Source organism: Lonchura striata, chromosome 1 (assembly GCF_046129695.1).
Source record: "Lonchura striata isolate bLonStr1 chromosome 1, bLonStr1.mat, whole genome shotgun sequence".
NCBI lineage: Eukaryota > Metazoa > Chordata > Aves > Passeriformes > Estrildidae > Lonchura > Lonchura striata.
Window position 1 is genome coordinate 15,535,488 of NC_134603.1, and position 16,208 is coordinate 15,551,695.

The 16,208-nt window shown below is 38.2% G+C and overlaps 1 non-coding gene across 1 annotated transcript; it reads right to left on the reverse strand.

The window, feature by feature from the left end:
- Window positions 1–6,416: 6,416 nt before the first annotated feature.
- On the reverse strand, window positions 6,417–6,523 carry LOC116183351 (U6 spliceosomal RNA). The gene has a single exon (XR_004147951.1). It is a non-coding gene; the product is annotated as a U6 spliceosomal RNA (small nuclear RNA).
- Between the last annotated feature and the right edge of the window lie 9,685 nt (window positions 6,524–16,208).

Below are 16,208 nucleotides of genomic sequence, written 5' to 3' on the forward strand. Positions count from 1 at the left end.
AACTCTCAGGCCAGTTCCAGGGTCCATTTGGTTTTAGAGCATTGTCTTAGACTGCTGTCCTTCAAAAAGGCTTTCCTACTTTGATTCTGACCCTAATAAAACTAATTCAGCACAGAAACTTATCTGCTATTGAGGATGCTATCCTAACTTTGACCTGCATTTAAAAACCAGAGATTAATTCCTTGATGCATCACTTTTGCAGCATTCCAGGACCTTTTCAGCCTGCAGAATGAAATAAAGTCTTATGATCTGAAACTGTGCTTTTCCCAATAAGCATTGGCATTACCCCAAAGTTTCTCATATTCACTTTTTATGAAAATTGCCCCTAGCTTTACACCATACTACAAAAGTAGATTAGACTCTCAGCCATTTCAATGCAGTGATGAGAGGAAGGATACCAATAATGACATCAGTGTCCTTCACATCAAATTTCTGTGGCACCTTTAGGAAAACTTTCTGAGTTAGCCAGTGGCCCATGTGGATCTGCCATGTTATATCATTTGGTGGCTGATCAGGTGTAGATCAAATCCATTTGGGCTTGTTGTTATAAGGTAAGCAGAAGGGATGAGAGGATGTAGGACAGAAATTACAGTAGATAGTCTGAGACATTTAGGAGTTATCATTCAATACTGGTTTCTTTCATCTGTCATCTGAGGCTTTACAGCTGTACACAGAGCTCGCCTTACCCAATGGTCACAGGCAGCTGCTGCCAGCTTTGCCAAGAGGCTCCTGAGATTTCTGATGATCCTTCTGGTACAGGGAACACCAGAGTGAAAGGTAGCCTGTTTTCAGAGGCATGATGAAAGCTTTTGGGCACGTCAACTCTTAGGCAGAGACTATTATACTGACACTCTAAGGGACTACCATTGTATGAATAAGCAGATTAATTTATAACTGCAGAATGTCTCTTTGCCATTCCATGAGGCCATAAAATCACCACTGTCTTGGTGTTTAGTGTGGCCCAGTACCATTGAGAAAGCATTGCAGCAGCTGTAAGCACTGTCACCATTATTACTCTGTTTACTTCTTTACCATGGACTTTCCCTTTGATCCAAATTTACAGGACAGAATTCGAAGGATTTTTACCTTCCTGCTTCTCTCCTGATTTCTACTTTTCTTAGTGTAGTGAAATAAATGAGCTACTTCTCTATTTTTTCTCACCAATTTATAAGAAATATAATGTGACCAAACAGCTTTTGTTTGCTTGTTCTCACTTTGCATGTAAGCAGAGCATCATGAAGAACCCTTGGTGATTAGAGAGAGGACTTGAAGAGCTCCAAGGGGGAGCAAAATAATAGAGGAAAAACCTTTAAGTGCAGGAAGAAACGTCTCATAATAACTTTCCTGTAGATAAAAAAAGTCAAAGGCTGAGACGTGTTAATTTGAAAAGGCAGATGGAATTCTTGTGTACATTTGAAAAGTGACAACTCCAAGTGTGCTTTCAAGGTGAAATACCAAAAAGCACTTTCCTGAGTTAGGGGCACAAACCTTACTGGAATCGGAGTATTTTAAAAAAATCTCATGCCAGAATAAAAATATGCTGTAGACTTGAAGAGTAGTATCTAACATATGGCCATTTTTGTGCCCATAGTCCACATCTGCAAGTAATTATGGGTGCAAATGTGGATATGTCAACATCTACATACATTAATGTACCTGTTAATCTGATAGTTAAATGTATATTTGTTATCAAATAACATACTCTGCAAACTGTTCCCAGTTATTTGTGCATGTAAAAAGAGAAGACATGTTAACATTAACCCTCAGAACTCTAATGTTGATCTTTTTATCATGCACAAATGGAAATCACACTAATATCAAAGAAAATATACATATTTGAGGGAAATATTAATACCTTCCTTCATTTTTATTTTATTGAGAACTGTATTTTTCATCCATGTTGTTCATCAATTCTCTTTTGTGTAGCAATAAACAAGTGAGTTTACATGAACTTGCTTGAGCAGAATTGTCAGTAATTAGTTTTTAAATACTTTCCAGTTCAAAAGGCTAGGCACTGATCTTCCTGATTATTTAAAATTGCCCTTTAAATACTCCTTTACACATTGAAATGAAATTTATATTTAAAAACATAATTGCAAACCCCTCTACACAAAACTTTACCCAAAGAAAATGTCAGACTTGTATATCTATGGCTCACTTGAAGAAGAGGGAATTAATTTTTTTCCTTTTCTTTCAAAGACATATACTGATTAGTTAACTATCCTGAGATCTGACATTTTCCTGAGTAGATTGTCATCATAATTGTTGATTTGTACTAAGAAAAAATACATTTCCACTGAACTGACTTTCCAATAAGATTATTTTGCTGTGTTGTACCAAAGCCATTCTAATGACAAGGCACTTGCTTTCACCTAGCTTTGTAGCTTTTAAGGTAGAGTTTGTTTCAGATGTCTGGTATATATGCATATATGAAGTTTTTTTCCTGGAAAATTTCAGCCATCTTTGGGACTATGATTAACAGGTTATATTGTTATGTTGATTATTAGAGTGTAAACTACCAGCTACTTTTTACGTTTTGGCAGATTCAAAGTCTGTCTGAAGAACCTGCAGTTTGAGAAAAGCTTAGCCTCAATGCTGAAGAGGTGCTTAAAGATATCCTTCTGAAAATCTTATCAAACTAGTTGTAAACATCTGAAAAGTCACCTTTAGCTTGTGCCAAGAAGTTTGTCACAGCCTGGAAGTAATCTCTTTTTAATAACCCTTCTCTACTCCTAGAGAGGTCCTTAAAGATCTTGTAATCTGCAGCCAAGAGGATTTCTCTGGTAGGTTTCCCCTGCTGAAATCTGCTGTGGCTCCTGAGAATCACACATAGTGAGAAAAAACTATACTGACTGCCTTTTGCCTTCTTGAGGAGTTCAGTATTGTCCATTTATACTTTGGCATTTCTGGCTTTTGCTTTATTTATATAGACACACATAACCCTCCAAGGCACTACATTTGAAGGCAACACATTAAAAGAACATTAGCCTGCATTCCTACCTCCACCAGCCCTTTGTGTAAGCAATGATGCAGGCTCTAATTACCTGTATACATTCAATATTTTTTCCCCCACCAGTGCTCTTACCTCACTCATAACAAGGCCTGAGCCTAGGACTCAGGTATATTGAATGGAGCTGTGTTGTAAACAATGTTTTATAGACCTCTTCCCCTATCGTTGCAGAAGTTCAAGGTGTGTGATCAAAACAAAAACACTGTGGGATTAAAAACAAAACAATGGTTGCCCAAGTAAAACCAAGACAGGTTCTATTGCAGTCTATAACACTGTGGGTATGTTTGCTGTGGGTAAGTGTATACTGCAGAGATAACTGAGCAGTTCAGGCACCAGGAACAATTCTGCAGCAACACAAGGGAATTCATTCTTCAAAGTTAAGCTCAGAGCTACCTGAAGCTTCTACAGCTGGACTGGTTCTTGCACCTGTGTTAGCTTGGGTGGACAAGAGTTTGCAATGTAGAAAATACACAGAACTTTTTTGTATTGCTTAGTTGCATACATCATATTTTGCAAGGATGGTCAGTCAGCAGTTTTGCATTTCTTACTACCTGACTCACAGGATAATCCTGGGTTATTCCTTTTGTGTGTGGGCTCAACATACATAGCCACAAGAAGAACTGATGGGACCCCTACGTTGAACTGAGCTATTACAGATGATAAATGATCAGCCAGCAAACTAAATGTATTACTTAATTAAACTAAGAATCTTTAATGATAATTTATTATGCAAAAACAAGGTGTCAATGTGCATTTCAATAAATGTCTCTCAATGCTATCATCAGACTTCGAAGAAGAAGAGCAAAAATAATATGCTACTTCACTTATGCGGAATAATATTTAAGGAGTACCATTAAGATAAATAAAATAACTGAATATAGTAAGAGATTCAAATATGTAAGAAAGAAAAACTGGGACCTTGAACCCAAGATTATGTAAAAAGTCCATTGTTACCTATATATAATAGAATCACAGAATGGTTTGTGTTGGAAGGGACTTTAGGGATCATTTAGGCCAAGTCTTCCAACCATGGGCAGGGACACATTTCACTAGGCCAGGATGCCCAGAGCCCCATCCTGGGGCTTGAACACTTCCAAGGATGGGACATCCATAGTTTCTCTGGGTAACTTGTTCCAATGTCTCACCACCCTTGCAGATTTCTTCCTTATGTCCCATCTAAACCTATGCTCTTTATGTTTAAAGCCATCCATTACCCCTTGTCACCACATGTCCTTGTCAGAAGTCCCTCTCCAGACCTCCTACAGCCTCCTTAGGTACTGGAAATCTGCTGCAAGGTCTCCCTAGAGCCTTCTCTTCTCCAGGCTGAGCAACCTCAAATCTCACAACCTGGCACCATAGGATGTGCTCCAACCCTGTGATTACCTTTGTGGCCTCCTCTGGACGTGCTCCAGCAGGTCCATGTCCTTCCTTTGTGGGGTCCCAGGTCTGGAGGTACTCCAGATGGGGTCTCATGAGAGCAGAGTAGAGGAATAAGAATGGATGAAACAAAGTGTCTCTGCTGTGTTCTCTGAATCTGCAGTAAGGCTACACAGCCAGCTACCATTTAAACGCTTCCTAAATAATTGTAGCTTTATAACATTGGAGTGGTTTGGGGTTAGTTTTGTTGAGTTGTATTTTTTTTTTTTAATCTAGATACCTTTAAAATGCAATAAATTCTCTCTGCATGATGGAATGAAAAGTAGCGGCACTCTGCTTCCTATTTGACTCTCAGACATGATTTTTATTCACATCCTTTCATTTTTATTTTTCCCAGCCTCCAGTCAGCAGAGGATTTTTGCTGAACTGCTTAGAAGCTTTGCTGCCTTGCACACTGAAATCATGAAGTACTGTATATCTCTCTCTAGAAAGGAAAAGTAAATACCAGAGTGTTCTAACTAAGTTCATACGTTCTCCATTTCTAGACATCTTAGGTAATCTCCCTCTTTTATAATGCTGCTGTGCCTTCCATGTACTCAGCTGTGAAGAAAGTACTTTGCTCTTAGTTGCATAAAATATGCCAAATTTCCAGACAACTTTCAGTACAGCATCTTAGACTGTTAGGACTGGTGTGTGTGATCTTTTATGAAATCAGATTTTTTCCTCTGAGGAACTTTGCTCAGTAAACCAGTGGCAAATTTGGAATGAAAATATGACTGATGTGGTTCCTTAATGCCCAGCTTGTTAAGCAAATGCTGTTGAATCCAGTCCCCAAGTGAAACAAGCAAAACTTCTTGTTCCACTAGAAATATATTTTACTAAGAATCTTTGTAGATCACTCTGTATGCAAAAAATAATGTCACAAGTCATGGTTTTGAGCAGAATAAAGCAAACATTTATTAAATTAAATTATATGCTGAATCGGTGTTTGCCCTTATAGTTCCACTTTTTAAATATTAATATTATTTTCTAACTCTTTGTACATAAATAATCTTTTAAGAGAGTAACAATGAAATATAGACAATCCACATCAAATGAATGCGAACTTTTGATGTGATTATCAAAGGTCTGTTGGATTTTGTCTAATTTTAATTAGTATTGGGTTCTAACCAACAAATTAAAGTCTCACATGGATTTTTCAAATCCAAACATTATGCCCCTTTGCACAAAGGATTTTGGCTTAATTTGGCCCATTATAAAGGTACTGGTTATTAATAAAACTATGTAGAAGTTCAGATTTTGAAAACTAAAGTGCTGAGGATTTGCTTTAGCATGGAGCAATTAACTAATTGGTCTATGCACTAAATGAAACTCCATAAAGGCTTTTGGGGTGGGATTTTTCAATATTAGCTGTTGAAAAAATACTTTAATGTTTAAAAATAATATACTAACCTAGAATTCTTCCTGAGATGTAGAGTCCTAAACTAAGTAGATCATAAAATCATAGAATCATTAAGGTTGGAAAAGACATCCAGAATCATCAAGTCCCACCTTTGACTGGTCACCACAGCACTAAGTGCCACATCAATCCTTTCCCTGAGCACTTGCAGGGATGGTGACACCACCACTTCCCTGGGCAAGCCTTGTCAGTGAAGATGTTCTTTGTGATGTCCAGCCTGAACCTTCCTGGTGCAGCTTGAGGCCATGTCCTCTTGTCTTCAGTGGCTTCCTGGGAGAAAAGACCAACCCCCACCTGGCTACAGCCTCCTTTCAGGGAGTTGTAGAGAGAGATGAGTCTCCTTTTCTCCAGGACAAAGACTGCCAGCTCCCTTAGCTGCTCCTCATTGGACTTGTGCTCCAGGGACTTCACCAGCTCTGTTGCCCTTCCTGGTCTTGTTCCAGCATCTCAATGTTCTTCTTGCAGTGAGTGGCCCAAAACTGGGCACAGGACTCAAGGTGTGGCCTCACCACTGCCCAGTAGAGAGGGAGAATCACTTTCCAGTCCTGCTGGGCATATTGTTGGCTCAAAAAAATTTAGTTACTCTTCATGAATCTGCATGTCATCCTTGCTAAGAATCCATGCTGATCTCTGTATTATTCTAACTTTTGTGTATGTACTATCAAAGTGAAATATACAATACTATCATTACTTTCAATGTTGTAGAGAGTTTAAACACAGAGACACTGGTCATTATAAATAGCTAGAAAAAAAGAACATGTGGAATGCACATTTGCAACATGTTCCTATATAATTTTACTGATTCCAGTCCTTTTTCTCTGGGAAACACCAAATGACATTTGAACAGGCAAAGAAACACAAAGTTAACCAGACTGAGATTATCAGACCTACAAGGCCATTTGATTTGTGCTAAGAGATTAGAAATCAGCTCTCTTTTTTTTTCTGGTAGACCTTTGACCAAGGAGGAAAACCCACCCAGGCAGTAAGGGGTGATTCATGGATTCTGAAGCCAGAAATGACCACAAGTACCATTTAATCTCTAGCCACAGGGCCCATATTATTTATTTCCCCTAGCGGGTCCTTAGAGAGGGAAAAGCTGATGGCCGAGTGGTGACTGCCAGCCCTCTAGTCTGGTCCAGCTGCTGCAGGATGAGGAGCTGAGTGTGGCTATGGGAAAGGTGCTGGATGTCAGTAGCCATGGTCAGATGCTTGCAGGATGGGAAATGGGCTTGAGGTTATGAAAAGCAGGGGGACAACACCAGGAGCCACATTTCAGGAGTGCCCACCTCCCTATCTCACTGCACCCTCTCTGCCTCTCCCCACAGCTGCTCTAGCCTCTCAAATCTCCCTGTAGGATATCCTATAGGATAAAAATCCCTATACAATATCCTATAGGATACAAATAATCTCCTCAACTCTATTCCTCTTCACTCACTTCTCCAGGGCTTACTCTGGCACCACTTTGGCTCCCCGTTAAAACTTTGCCTAATGTCAAACATTGGGTTTCTCCTCTGCATCCATTTTGGATGAGTTTTTCATTCTTCCAAAGATGCACAGATTCTTCTCCCTGGGGGCATGGTCTGGCAACTTCACTCTACAACACACTTTTGCTCCCTTCACAGCACTTCAGCATGTTCAAACATGCACTGAACTCAGGCCACTTATCCAGGAGATTCAGCACACTCTGACAGCTGACTCCTGATTGCTTTTCATGGCATTAATGTTTTGTCCCCTTTATACTGCGTCCAGAATTCATATTATTTTCAAATAAAGGTTAAAATGGTTTAGGACCAAGAGCCCTGCAGTGTCTTATTAGTAATGACCCAGATAATTAATTCCTTTCCATTAATGCATACATTTTGAGTGCTATCAGTCAAGTGGCTTTTAAATCATTTAATCTGTGCTCTATTAATTACATATAATGCAGGATTTTAAAACACAATGTCATGTGTAGTATGTCAAATGCTTCAGTGAAATTAGATTAGACTGTAACAACACAGCTACCTTTGTCAACCAGACCTATAATCTTATAAAAGAAAAATCCAAATAAGATAATTTGACAAGAACTATTTTCTCTGAAACTACGTTGAATGATATAGCTTTATTTTTAGCTCATAATTCCCTGTTGGTAGAGTGCTGTCTTTGTCCAGCATTCTATTTTTTTTTCTCTAAGATTAGAATCAGAATAACTGATATGTTATTCCTGGGCCATTTGCTTTAAATGCTATGATTGCTTTGGCAAGTCAACAATTCCTTGGATTATCCTTTTTTTCCCAAGACTTGGTAAAAAAAATTAAATCTAGTGGTCCAGAGACTTTTGGAGACTAATTTTTTTAAACTTTTCAAGTAAGAACAAGGTTTGAAATACTTGATTTTAGCAGAAGATATTAACTATTCAGATGCACTAATTGTTAGGTTTAATTCCCTCTAATATTTTATTCCAGTTACTATTTAGTTTTATTTTTTTAAGAAATCTGCTGGCCAATATTGTCATTCATTTATTTCTGAAAGGAAGAAATGTAGGTATTAAGACCACAGTGGGACCTCAAGGCAGATGAGTGGCTAAAACTCAGCTCTTGCTCTGACCTAAGGGTGGGAGTGCTGGTTCATCTCACAGTGAGCCCATGAAGAAGCTGTATTCCTTATCCTTGGTTAGCATACCAGGGAGTATGCAGGGAGTGGTTTATTGATAAGAATGATGAATTTACATGTATGCTGGTTCTTTATCAGCCCCCTAGAAATGTTTTGCTGTCTAATTTTTGCTCATTGTTACAACCTGTCATGGCACTCAGCAAAGCACAAGAAACTTCTTTTTTCCTTTCTGACAGTGCTGTAACTTCATGCAGCTAGAGAAGTCCTGAGGCCCAACAACAACTGTGGATCTTCCCCCAGCAGGGTTTGTCTGTAGGGTGATGCACCTGGAAAAAGCACTGCCTGTGGTAAACATCAAAGTACCCTGAATAACTGTCTGCCCTAGACAATGCCACAGCTTTTCTTGTATCTTGTGGTTTACCAAGCATGACAACAGATGTGGGTGACTTGTTCCTTTGTAGTTAGTTTGTTTGTTTGTGTGTGTGTGTGTTTTCATCTCAGATTTTCACATTCTTGAAAGATGTTTTTGTTCTCCTGGTCTTTGAAAATCTGCAACCTAGAGGTTGAAATAGAGGCAAACCAGAAGTTGAGATTTCATTGGCTGCAAAATCTAACTGTTGCAAAAACCTGATGATCTTCTGGGTCTTGCCATCCTCAGATTTCAGGTCTGGCACAGCAGAAATGTTCTAAACAGTGAGTTCAGGAATATTTCAGATTAGATATTTCCAGGACACTACAAGTAGATTCCTGAGGAAAGCTGACACTCTGCTGACTTTTTTTCCATCATCAGCCCCAGTCAGAGATAAGGTACTGTTCTGCACAGACCTATTGGGTGAACTAAGGTAATAAGGGTCAGAATAACTGTACACAGATAAGTCACTACTTATAAAGAAAGATCTAACAAGACCATAAATGTAATAACTTTATTTTCAGAATTATGAAAAACATTACTGAAATTATTATTCACAGGTGAACTGAAATGCCGGGATCAGAAATACTTGCTCTGTTATTATTATTGAAATAGTGAACTGTTCAGTGTGTTTCATTCAGTCTTTGATGGAGATGGCTTAAAACTGGCATTCATTATTTCTTTTTTTTTTTTTAGCACACCTTGTTAGAGAGCACACTCAAGCAGTCCTTAATTACAGTAACATCTTCAATAACACCCATCCATGGGTACCTCGATATCTACATATTGTTCTTCAGCAGATACCATCCCCATAAAAACACAGTATGAAAAACACCAAGTAAAATCATGGAACAGCCATATTAAAAAGTGAGTTAGTTGACCTACATAATTAGGACCATTCAGAAAAAAAGTAGCTTCACTTCCCTTTATCTGTATTCTCTACATAGCAGCGGGCAGATATTTCTTTGTTTAATCATGTCTTTGACCACAGTTCAAAAGTCAATATTCTATGGTCAGATGCTGGCTTGCATTTGAGGGATAGGTAAGGAACTTAACTAGGAAGCTTTTTGAATAGGGAATTGAATTTGCATCTAATTCACAAAGTGCACATGTTTACATGACCTTTAAAAAAGGGAATTAGAGCAGTTTGATCATGGGCTGTAGGCAATCTGACATAGTGAGGTGATTGAATCAAGAGGCTCAGGTACTTCTTACATGAGAGCTGAACTGAAAGAGAATTATTTTAATTTAAATGCAATTTCATATCAAATTCATGACTTTGTTAGCATTATGAAATAATTGTAGTGGCACTGTAAATGACTGTCCAGAGGTTTCTATGGTACCAACAAACACTCTAAGGCTGTCAGTTAATTCAGGTCTCTTCTTGCTACCAGTGCAGGGAGGCTGTTGTGGAGATTTGCTCAGAATATGGCAAGTGATACTCAGGCAGATTTTTAATACTTACTGAGGTCAAATGTATTATAACATGAAATTCTCAGAAGAATACCAAAGCTTGGTATGTATGCAAAGGCTGATTTTGATTATATGACTTGTCCTGTGTGTAAGAGCCAAGCATCTCTCCTTCTGTGCAAGCAGTACATGCCTCTACAGATTTAGATCACTGGGTTTGGAAATATGCAGAGAAAATAGTGCTTTTCAAAACCAAGAAGAATACTGGACATCTTATTTACTCTCCAAATCCTCAACAGCACACTTTTCAGGAGCATGTGTAAAACTTTACCTCTTCACCCACATGGGTATTGAGGATATGTGTCTCAGTATGCCTTACATTTCCAATGAGATAATACATTGCTTATCAAGGGGAAAGGGAGGTTGGGAAAACCAGAATGTCTACATAGTCTCTGCCAGAAAGTCATGAGTTTATTCTGTCCGTGTTTCCAGCTGACAAGGAGATTTGTGTGTGATGTGTGACTCTGGACATAGTGGTGCTAAACCTATTTTAAACTACTTTGTTTTTACATTGCCTTTTTGGACAACCCACTGATCAACTGTTCATCTTGTTTGCCATGGGCATGCAGGCTGCCAAACTGCTTCCAAAAAGCAGCTGACAAGTAATGTAGTGTGGGGGCTCTGTGGGGCAAATTGCCATTGGTATTAGGACTATCTATGTCATGCCTGTGATGAATGTAAAGTTAACAAGCGCATATTCCCAACCCAAATCTGTTGAGATTTCACAAAATAATAGCTCTAAAGGAGTAGAACAGCAATGCAGGGTTTCCTATCCTTTTAATGGCTTATTAATGCTAGTTATAAATGTTTAATAGCTGACTGTATCTTCATCCTGCACAAGGCCCCCAAACATGTGTCAATGCTCCTCTTGTTCTGTAGCTTACCTGGTTTACTGAGTGTTCTGTAATGCAAAGGCAGCCCAAGCAAGGTGACCTCCCTCAGCCCTGCTCCCAAGACTTTCCTAGCTGCCACTCTTCAGGAAGGCTGGTTTCTTCCAGTACAGCATTCCAGGTCAATCCAGTTCAGAGAACAGGTTTTCTGGTTCTCTGCTGGGAGAAATAAGGGACATATGTGATATTGAATAATAATATCAGAATGATATCTACTGATGGTAATATCATGTAGGTTGTGGGATCTATTTTTAGGGAATTTTTTCTAATTGATTCCCACACTAGATGAAAAGTTCCTTTTTCTTTTCAGTTTTCTGAACAACATTATCCATAAAATTGTTTTGAAGTCTTAGTAATTTATTTAATATTCATAATCCTGTTTAATTATAGCTGCATGTGATTGTCTATTTTTAGATATCAGCTTTCCAGGTTATAATAATACAAAAGAAAGGTAGTTTTAAAAAAAAAATGCAGAGGTACATAGTACTCAATTTTGATGAAGGTGGGCACAGACCAGGTACTGATTATGTCTCTATTATGCCTAGAAGATTGGGGAAATCAAATGGTCTTAGCATCTGGGTTTTAAGAAAGTCTAAGAAACAGAACAGATGTTACTGCCAGACTGCCTACAGCCTTGTAGTGGATGAGCACAGTGGAAAGATACTGTAGACATCCCATTTCTCCATTATGTTGCCATTCTGTGTCTCACCTGAAAGGTCCAATAAGCATCTAACGCCCTTTTAGTTCTCAATAATGGAAATTTATTGCTTTTGGGTTATGATTAAAGTACCCTTCATAGTTTATACATTTTTTTTAATGGAAAATATTGATGTTTTTGTTGGAGAAAAAAATTCCTTGTTGTATCAGAGGAGGTGTGCTCTAGCTTAGAGTTAAGCCAGAAGAGAAGAATGGAAATTCGAAGACCAGTGCTTCAGCTGCTTTTCAGAATGCAAACATTCACATTCTGGTTGAAAATTCAAGATTTTCCACTTATTATTTAAATTTCTCCTCTTTTTCTTTACATTTACTGCATTTTTTGGGGGGTGAAAATTGCATTTTCAAACCAGTCTATAGCACTATACAGAGCACTTGCTTGTCAGTCCTTCACTGAATCTGTCATAGTTACACCTGCTCATTTCTGCAGTAAGAGCCCCTGACATGGTTCATGGTGGATGCATTTCAATGTAGCAGTTCTTACCTGAGATTTAAAGGAAGCTTTTGATGTATTTAAAACTTCTCTTATTAGCTAAGGTGAGGGATGGGTTTCAGGTCTGCCCCACACCAACCAATAGGATAAACAAGTATTTTTACATGGTGCATGCAGGAGAATGTACAGACAGTGTACAACATGCATGCCTGGGACAAGAAGTGTTATGAATAACTGAAAAGAAGATTTGCTAGCTTTTATGTTTTATCTCATCTGTTTCTTTCCTACTAAATACTTCACAGTCCTGACCTTTCCAGCAAAATTTCATCATGTGAAATAAACTGAAATGCATGTCTCCATTTGGTCACAAGCCCATGTTGCTTCTGTACCCTCTCAATGATTGTATGCACTGGATGAATCAGAAATCACAGCAAACACAGTAAACAAAAAATCAGGATCACAGCCCTTCTTAAAAGGAAATGTGTAAGAAATTATTACAATGATGAAGGTGTTCAAATATATATTGCTGTTGTTGCTTGGTGTAAATAGTTTCATTCACTCTTCACTGTTCAGGAGCCTTACAAAGTTGTTCTCCTCCCAGATGGTTTATTAAACACTCTGTTCCTGCAAGAAATGGTCAAGTCTACATGCTCTGCTCTGGATTGCTGCCTCCCTATCAGGAGAACAGAAATACCAGGAGATGAGCTGTCCCTGAGAGTTTTCCACACAGCAAATATGCAATTAAGGGTCTTTAAAAGATTTTCATCTCCTAGTTTGTGGATTTTCATTTATGGTGTAACAAACCTTGGCAGAAATCCTGAGCAAGCTTCCAGTCACTTGAATTGAGCCTTTGCTTGGTCTGATTTACTGTAAAGTCTGATGCAGGATGTTTATTCCTTTCCCTCAAGCTATTTCATCTTGGAGAACCACGCAGTTTTCTCTGATTCAGTGATGATAAAACCCAATCCATCTATCAAGATGAGTCAGCAGACTAGGTCTGCTCACACCCCTCTCCCCACACACATGCACAGCACCAAAATGCCAACAAGCTGCATGTTGAACATATGTGCAGAACAGCTATGATAAGTTAGAACAATCGTTAACTTACTGTGCAATTCAAGTACATCTTGTACATGAGTTTCCAAAATTGTTTTAATAAAAATCCTCTTTGACTACACAGTGGAAGATAGTTGGATCTCTTCCTGAAGGCACGTTCCCACAGTAATATCCATGGCACATCCATTACAGACAGTGCTGTTAGTTCTCATTAGCTAGGACAAACAAGGCAGTGAGTCACATTCTCCCTGCATAAAGGGTTCCATTGTTTTAAACTGGTAAACCAGAGATTCTGCTCTGTACTGGTGTAAACCTGACATCGATTAAAGCTTCCTGGGATGCTAGAGAGGCAGTGTTTGAATAGATGGGGACTTGAGGTGTCAAGGAAATCTGCCACAAATCACAGTCAGTTTGCATTTTTTCCACTGAAGTTACTTAGCTTCTCTCGTTGTTGAGAGAACCTATTATATTTGTTGCAAGTATTTTCCAAAAGCCTCTCAGAAAACTAGGCTTAAACTAAATGGATTCTCCAAATATTTCTAAATTTTGCCTAGTAAAATAAATTGTGTTTATACACATTTCACTTTATAGTCTATTTCTACCAAGTGGCACTTTTTTCCCAAAGTATGCTGAAGTGTATCTAATTTACTATGAGAAAGTATTCTTTCTCTTATGCTTTGGCTCTTGTTTTGTTGTTAGGTTTTGTAAAATCTTAGCTCTAATGGTGAAAGCCAAACACAGAAATATTTTTACCTGCACTTTGCCAGTAACATCAAAAGACGTGCTATTATCTCAACAGCAATTTGGACTGGTTATCAAATGATAATCTTGGAATGAGTGAGTATGATTTGTGACGGTACTTATCTTTTGTAGGTGTGGTTGGCATGTATTAAAATGTTTTTTTTTTTCTTGTTCAATAGCATGCCAAAGACTTCAGGCAGTAGGTAATTATTCCATGTAAAATATTTATTCTCTGCCAGTCATATGTCTTTCTTAAAGATCTGACTTTGCAGCAAGCATTTAAAACCATGTAAAAGCTTAAATATGAGGCCAGAATGAAACCTAATGCAACCAACTACAATAGAAATACATGTTATGTGTGCTCAGTAGCTCTTTGTGAGTAGACATCAGTTGCAATTCCTTTCTGCATATATTTGGAACCTTTAGATCAGATTATCCAATATTGGGCACTCAATTTCTGTTCCAGCTGTGACCCAGCTAGGAACTCGATAAGGTGAAGATTTTTTGGTTTAGAGTTGCAAAATGAAACTTCTCTTTCTTTTATTCCATTAAATGCTGTACGTTATTTGCTGCCTGAAAGTTTTGTGTGCCTGAAGTGAAAGCTCCAGAATACACGTGCAGTGTAAAGTCAAATTGACCGTGGCAGTTCCCAGCTGATGCTCTCTTCTGAGCCATGGCTGTGGCCCTGAGCTCCTGTGCAGCCACAACTCATCTCTCCCAGCAGGACACATGCTGCACTGTCACATACTGGGAAGGCTAAACTAACACACTAAAATAAGCTTGATAATTTGAACTTGCACCAATTTATTGAAAGATTTATTTTTTCAAATCTATGAACTCATAACCTAAGACTTATATCACCCTTCCAAAATCACACAGGAGACACAATCAACAGAGGAAATAGGGTAATAAATGTGCATGTAAAAGTCTGTATTAGCTGCCTCTTCAAATAAAATATTTGATTCAATATTTACATGTCTACACCATTAACATCCTCTTTTCCTGACTCTAACTTCAGCATCTTGATACAAAGCAGACTTTATTTTCTCTAATTCCTTGAGAGAGTATGAGACAGCTGCTGCTGCATTGCTGCTGCATTGGTGCAGGACTGGCAGGTTGTTGTACTTCTGAAAGGTTCAGGGCACGTGCCCCTCTTAAGAAATGCTGGAAGGCACAAAGCTCTTCTCAAGTATAATTAGGAATCAAAAGAAGCTTTACAAATAAACTTCTGAAAGACAAAACTGTAAAGTAAACCATGTTTATCACTTCAGTAAGCTATTTGCAATGAAGAAGAGCTAAGATCCCTTTCTATTTATTAAATTTTGCAGTAGGGAAAATGTCAAATGTTAGTGTAAGTCCAGCTACTTTAAAAGCATTGCCTCTGGCATATGCCAGTGTGGCAGATCATTTAGACCCTTGTATGTAACTTATAGAACAGATTTTTGTCCCCTCTGTGGTAGTTATGAAGGGATTCTGACCAACAATGAAATCTGTAGATAATTACAAGCTTTGTGCTTACTGCCCAGCTAATCTTTGTTACACTTTTAATATGCTATTGCATTTCAGCAAATGCAGTTCTGAAAAACCTTGCATAAGTAGTTCCCATTCATAACAATACATTTATGTTATTTATTTACTAAATCCTTCTACTTTGTAAGCACAAACGTTTATTTCTTAAATTTCCCAGAAATTCAGTATTTCTCCATTGCAACTCTAGTGGAGACTAAACTAGGAAATCGGGTTAGCAGAAATTCTGTTGTAGGATTAATATATTGAAAAAAACCCACAACCATGGCTTATTTTCATAATTTGACAGACAGGTATTATACTAATCATCCCTTTAAACTGATTCTATCTGGGAGATTACAATGATATGTTAATAGCAGCTACTGATGTTAAGTTGATAATGTCATTTATGCATTGGCACAACACTGGTAGATTGACAAGACCTAAATTCTGTGGCAAGACACAGCAAGATTTAAAGAGGAACAGAAGGAGCTGAAAACGTGATGAAAGAGAGGGAGGTGATCAGATCAGGCTGTATCCTTTGACTTATT